The following is a 7768-nucleotide window of genomic DNA, read 5'->3' on the forward strand; positions in this document are numbered from 1 at the left end:
TTAGCGAGCGATGACATCATGTAGGAACCACGCCCATCTGTTTTTCACCCACCTGTTGCAGCCACCTCGCATATAGGCTATGAGTAGGACCTACTATCTTACCCATAACCCAATATACTGCACTGTATTAGATAGAAAAAAAAATAAAAACGCTTTGAAGCCTCAACCCTTCTGTTTATGTCACATTTTTCGTGGAATGAATCGCAATAGTAAGGGTTCAACAAGGGATAAAACTCAACAAGGGATAAGATAAATACTTTGAATAACCTCAATCACATAAATACATTTGACTGGTCGAATTTAATTAATGTCTGTTTAATTTTAATCTGTGATTTCTTATCTGTGAGCATACATTTACAATTCTATGACCTGGTCATAGAACAACTGAACAGCCATCTGCATTTAACCCGTGCTGACGTCAGTGTAGAAGCCATGTCCACCTGTTGCTGCCACCTCACCTATAATATCTAACCTTATAATATACAGCCTATAATGCAACACACCTTAAAATATGCAATGTGTTGAAACTTCAAGCCTCTCGTTGAATTTGTCAAATCAAATACAACTTTATTTATTTCATATTTTTCATGGAAAAATATAAATAAAAAGGGTTCAGCAAGGGAAGAAACATAAAATTCAAATAATTAACCAGAATAACAGAAATACCTTTGATTGTAGAATTTAATGAATCACATTTTAGAAATGTGTTGTCTATATTTGTATATGGATAATATGATGCGATTCAGATCTTGTTATAAACCATGAGCTATATTGAATTCTGTGTTAATCAGCATTTGTTGAAGGATATTCAAGAAACCTCTGGGGCTAATTAGATGCCTCAATGGTCAGCTGGACTGCAACCTTGCACCTGATTGGCCAATAGGAACTCTGACTTTATCCGTCCTCATCCTCATGGTGCTGCTTGTCTATCACTTAAAGTGATCCCTAAAATCACCATAATCAAATAATATCCTGGCCTTCACTAGGAGTCAGACTATTGGATGAGACTTCATCAATGCGAGGGTTTAGTTTAAGCAGCTCATGAATATTCATAGACACACTCTGGCCTTTAGTTTATGTCCACCTCTATTAGACTCTCAATAGCTCTCCCTCCAACGAAATCATGCTAGAATTGCCCATCCAAGTGTGGGTTAACTGTTGATCGGTTGTGGAAACTTTTGACAACTTTTTATTTGACATAATATTTAAATTTTATTCTTGATAAACAAAGTCTGCATATTCAGATAAGGTAGCTATGACACTGTGCAGGAGAATTACTAGGGAAAAGTGCTTGGCACTTGTTTCTATGAACATCCTTACTGTACCGACATATATTGATGTTTCTCTTTCCTCTGACAAATGTACTTATTCGAAGTTGCTTTGGATAAAAGTGTCTGCTAAATGACCTAAATGGTAATGTAAGTTACAATTAAATGTCATATTTTTTAGTTTCACTTTCTTTGACTTCATGTTTTTTCCTACCTATCCTGTTGCTGGAAGCCGGAATCTGAATGTCATTATTGGTTAGCACAATTTTTCCCAGCATTATGTAATGTTTTCAAAACCGTGTTTCCTGGCTACTGTAGAAATACACAGAAATACCCCCCAAAAAAAATGGCGTAACTCCAACCCTTGCAGTAATTAGTTTACGGCTCTGGTACTTCTCCCCCTAGAAGGTCTGCTATAACATAGTACTGCTGGATCTGAGGTTAGCGGCGTTGTAACTTATGCCAGGAACAAGTGTTAAATCCCAGGAAACGTAACTGCACACTTGCCAGACCGTGGCATACTGGTTGGTAACCAGTGCTGTATGTTATAGCTTCCCCTTCTACTGGGGTATCAAGGAGCAAGGAGCTGTTTACCGTGGGAGCAAGAAAACCTGTTTACCATGGGAGCGAGAGGAGGTGTTTAGTACGGGAAAGGGAGGTTGACACAACGGCCGAAACATCCATCCTACGCCCCCGTCCCCGCCCTCCCAGCAGCAAGCATAATTAGATCATTGTGTTCGGGGCTCTCAGATGAGTTTCCTCAACAGAGGAAAACCAACAGCCCTGAAGTCACTCTGGTCTTTGTCTCCATTACGGTCTCCTTCGCTCCTCCTTCATCTCTAAGGAGACCTCAGGGACAGCACCACAGACCAGCCCGCTCTCCCCAGACCACAGAGGAACTACCAGAGGAACCCGTTCACCACACGGGTCCATGGAGCGGACCACATGCAGGAATAGTACCAGGCCTTTCCCATCCCACGGACGCCGTAGACGGAGTCCACACTCCCTAGCGCTCCTCTCCTTCCAACACTCTCACAGTACTTGTATGCCATTTGTTTATGTCATAACCAGACTTAAGTCATTAATTCATCCATTCATTGAACTTATATAGCGCTTTTCTTGACACTCAAAGGCGCTTACAGTGAAGGGGGACCTTCCTCAACACCACCAGTGTGTAGCACCCAATCGGGTGGGACTTACTTTTTTGGTGCTTTAGCAATTTGGTTATTTTTTGGTTATCATCACCAACTTACAAAAGCACCACTTTGTGCTTTTGTAGGTATAGATGGCATTTGCTTTGTCATCAGAATGTATAGAGAAACCATATTACCTTGTTGTTCTGCATGTTTGATAGTAAAACTGTTTGACTTCAAAGTCTACCTACTCTAGCCTTCATCCATCAATCCATCCAATTTTATTCAGCCTACATTGCTCTTTTTGTGCAAATCTGAAATCCAGAGTGCTTACCAAGGGAAACAACACAACAGGAATGTAATTTGAGAGGTCCGCTTTATGCAAGCAAAGCACACCTTACTATTTTAAAGGGGAGATTTAGCTCAGACGTATGTTTTTACATTTAGTTGTCCTAGTGGAATGCTTTGGGTTAACTACCCAGGGTACAGCTGGCCCGTATTGTGCAGCTCTATTGATGCGTGTGAACAGGTCTAATTGGTCCGGAATTGTATGAACCATTTTCATTTATTTCCTTTGAACCGTTAACCCGCAGAGACTGGGGAAGCTAATCAGAATTAATTATAGTGGATTTCCATTTGGCTTCTCATAATCGACCTCCTCTTTGGCTGTCAGAATGAAAAACATGCCGATATAAAAGCACTTAGCATGGCTGATTTGCATTTCCAGACCCATTTTGAATGTCAGTTATAACAAGCTGGAATGTGATGGGTTAGAATAGAGTCGATTAAACCAACGGTGTTTATTCCTGAGTCTGGGTCGTCTTAGTTAGAAAAGCCATCAGAGGCTCTTCATAAAGCTGGTCTTTTTTACTTTTACCTTTTGTTGTAATCAAATATTAATCAGAATGTTCATTTGAAATTCTCATTTTGTATCGTAAAGGAAAAAAAACGTGTTGGGTTTCTATAGACCCATCTCTATGATTGGTCTCCTTGCTTGCTGTCTGTGTCTCTGGTCTAAAGGTGGGAGTCCAGGATGGAGTAGTACGTCTCCACCACCACTGTGTACATCGGAACACTAAAGAAAACACAGCTCATGAATACCACACCCCATAGTCTTGGTTATTATTTGTAATAGATTAGTAAAGAAAAAGAGCCAGCCTGGAAGCAGAGACTGTCTACCACCCACTCACCACCATGTGTTCTGTGACTGTGCACAGACACAGCTCCTTTAATTCATTACACTTGCCCAGTTTTTACCGGCACCAAGATATCAACATGATCTTGGTGTCAGGAGACACTGTGGCATGAAGGAGTGTTGGAAGGAGCGCTAGGGAGTGTGGACTCCGTCTACGGCGTCCGTGGGATGGGAAAGGCCTGGTACTATTCCTGCATGTGGTTCGCTCCATGGACCCGTGTGGTGAACGGGTTCCTCTGGTAGTTCCTCTGTGGTCTGGGGAGAGCGGGCTGGTCTGTGGTGCTGTCCCTGAGGTCTCCTTGGAGATGAAGGAGGAGCGAAGGAGACCGTAATGGAGACAAAGACCAGAGTGACTTCAGGGCTGTTGGTTTTCCTCTATTGAGGAAACTCATCTGAGAGCCCCGAACACAATGATCTAATTATGCTTGCTGCTGGGAGAGCGGGGATGGAGGCGTGTAAGTGGTTTGCTTGGGCCATTTTAGGCCCATACTCCTCTCGCTCCCATACTAAACACCTCCTCTCGCTCCCTTACTAAACACCGCCTCTCGCTCCCCTACAAAAGATTTCATAGCTCCTCAAGCCGGGCAGATACACCAGTGGAGGGAACACCTCCTAACCCAGAGAATGGACTCCAAACCTCTCTGAGGCGAAGGGACACCAACCAATCTAGACACATTTTAACGGCTCTCAAACTTCAATCAATACGTCACACATGTTGCATATGTGGTCTGATATCCACTCCCCCATCATCAAATACATTTGGTGAGAAACCAATCAAATATATGTAAATATGATTTGACATGCAAACAGATGGCTGCTGTGACCAGCATGTTCGAGGCTGAAGCGTGCCACAAAATGAATAGATTACAATCCACATTTGGATCCATTTTCATGGACTAATGGACGTTTACTACTTATAGGGGTGATGCTCATAGCAGGTCATAATCAACACATATATGTTCTCTTTTCACTGGTGTAGCTGTAACCTATGTCTATGAATCAAACCCCCAAAACGCCACCTAGCCCTACATCCAGGCACTCTGTTGGGGAACACCAGGCATAGACCATAGTACGATATTATGACCTAAAGGTTGTAGTATAATCTTCCACCGTCATTATATTAAGAGTAGCAGGGTTATATGATGGCATCATCAGCCATCATCAGCCATCGTGTAAGGAACTAAACACGATGGCTGATGATGCCAAGCTAAAGTGTCCTGAGGCATATCCATGAGCTGCTTTAATGTAACCCTCATGCTGATGAAGTCGCACCCATTACACTCCCACTGAAGGCCAGTGTATGAATGGATTATGGTAACTTCCAGAGGAAGATTTACGGCGTGAAAACTAATGGGTCCCGACTTCCTTTTTGCCAATCAGGCCTCAGGCTGCAATCCTGCTGACCAGATGAGGCGTCTGTTTAGCCCCAGAGGTCTCTTTGATAGGCTCTGTGTTAATTGATGCTTCATCAGACCCAGCTCTGCTACTTGCTGGAGGCCACCAGTCACTGGGCTGTGGACCATTTTCATTCTGATCCACATGGTTGACACACAGGAATCAATGTGTCAAGGTTTATATCGAGATCTGAATCACATCTTTTTATCCATATACAAATCAAGACATCAAATATTTCAAAAAATTTAGATTCATTCGGTTCTACAAGTCAAATGTATTTCTGTTATTCAGGTTGATGAAAATGAATTTATTCTTGTTATGTTCCTTCCCTTGCCGTACCCTTTTTTATTGATGTTTTTCCACAAGGAGTTATATATATATATATATATATATATATATTTATATAAAGTAGCATTTGATCTGTTCAGTTGTTGTGGCATTCAGGAGTCAGCTCAGAGTTTATACCAGGTCATAGAATTGTAAATGTACGCTCACAGATAAGAAATCACAGATTTCTAAAAAGAAAGACATTAATTAAGTTCTACCAGTCAAATGTATTTCTGTGATTGAGGTTATTCAAAGTATTTTCCTTATCCCTTCTTGAGTTGTATCCCTTGTTGAACCCTTCCTATTGCAATTCATTCTACAAAAAGTGTGATATAGTTCAAATGTTATTTGATTACCTAAACAAAAGGGTTGAGGCTTCAAAGCATTTGATCTTATTTTCTATGTAATGCAGTGCAATATATTGGGTTATGGTTAATAGATTAGATAATATATATGAAGTGGCTGAAACAGGTGATCAGCCATCATCAGGTTCATGTGAAGAACTACTGGCTGAAGTGTCCTGAGGCATATTCATGAGCTGCTTTAATGAAACCCTCACGCTGATTAGGTCGTACCCATTAGACTCCCAGTAAAGGCCAGGATATGAATGGATTATTGTAACTTCCAGAGGAAGATTTACGGTGTGATGAGGATGAAAACGAATGCCATCTTCCTTTTTGCCAATCAGGCCTCAGGCTGCAGTCCTGCGGACCAGATGAGGCGTCTGTTTAGCCCCAGAGGTCTCCTTGATAGGCTCGGTGATAATTGATGCTTCATCAGACCCAGCTCTGCTACTTGCAGTCACTGGGCTGCGGACCATTTTCATTCTGATCCACATGGTTGACACACAGGAATCAATGTGTCAAGGTTTATGACGAGATCTGAATTGCATCTTTTATCCGTACACAAATAAAGACACCTCACATTTCTAAAATGAGATTCATTAAGGTTCTACACATGAAATGTATTTCTGTTATTCAGGTTGATTAAAATTAATTTATTCTTGTTACATTCCTTCCCTTGCGCAACCTTTTTACTGATGTTTTTCCATGAAGAGTAATATATATATATATATAATATGTATTTGATATGATTTATTCAACGAGAGGGTTGTTGAACGCATTTAATGTTTTCAAGGTGTAGGCCTAATTCTATGTCATTTAAGCAATTATGCAGTTCCGCGCCTCATGCACCACACGACTGTACGGACTACCGATTATTATCCAACTCCGTAATACAAGGAAAACGGCGCACCCAACAAACAAACAAACACGTCATTCTCGGTGACGGTGGCGGCAACGATAAAAACACAACATGTTAACATGCAACAACACACAAAAAAAAAAAAAAAAAGTAATTACCCATCAACCCCACTTAACCCCGCAACTACAAGTTCCCCGAAAGGCTCCAAAACCCCAGGATAGATGAACCCCCAGAATCCCTTGCGCATCTGAACCAGCGTCCACACACACCTGTGGTCGCCACAGTATCCGACGTCCATTCAAACCCTTCACGAAATTTCCTAACATGAATGTTGGGTGTCAAACTTCTTACGACTAAAAGGCACATATTAATCATTTCTGACGAAGAGACCATCCAACCATGTTCGAGGTACAGCGTTTATCATTACACGGTTTGTTTTACATCGGATTATCAAAGTGACCCGGCGGCTGAGATAAAGGCATTGTGTGGATCATGGGCATGTCTTCAGGAAATCGTTCAGACCGTGGAAAGTATGTAAAACACCTCTGTCGTTCCTCCGTAGTGTTTTCAGTGGGAGCGTATGACTCAGAACACGAAGAAAGTAGCGAGTGTTTATACAGCTGGCGATGCGGTCCAGTGCCGCCCTCCATACCAACAGTTATGATGGATTCAAGAGCAAAATCAACTGATGATGGACTAAAGCGCTCCGAGTAGGACTACTTCACAACTGCTCATTGGCCGCTGATTGGACAACTGAACGGAAATGCAGCGCCGGTTGGACGTGATCGACAAATGAGTGAGTCCCATTTTCTTTTGTTGTTTATTGGTCCGCCGTGGCCCTCCGTGTGTTGCGTTGGTCCGCCGTGGCCTTCAATGTGGTGGTCCGCCGTGGCCTTCAATGTGTTGGTCCGCCGTGGCCCTCAGTGCACTGGTCCGCCGGGCCCTCAGTGGACTGGTCCGCCGGGCCCTCAGTGTACTGGTCCGCCGGGCCCTCTGTGTACTGGTCCGCCGGGCCCTCTGTGTACTGGTCCGCCGGGCCCTCTGTGTACTGGTCCGCCGGGCCCTCTGTGTACTGGTCCGCCGGGCCCTCTGTGTACTGGTCCGCCGGGCCCTCTGTGTACTGGTCCGCCGGGCCCTCTGTGTACTGGTCCGCCGGGCCCTCTGTGTACTGGTCCGCCGGGCCCTCTGTGTACTGGTCCGCCGGGCCCTCTGTGTACTGGTCCGCCGGGCCCTCAGTGTAACGGTCC

This window comes from Gadus morhua, chromosome 23 (assembly GCF_902167405.1).
Source record: "Gadus morhua chromosome 23, gadMor3.0, whole genome shotgun sequence".
Lineage (NCBI taxonomy): Eukaryota > Metazoa > Chordata > Actinopteri > Gadiformes > Gadidae > Gadus > Gadus morhua.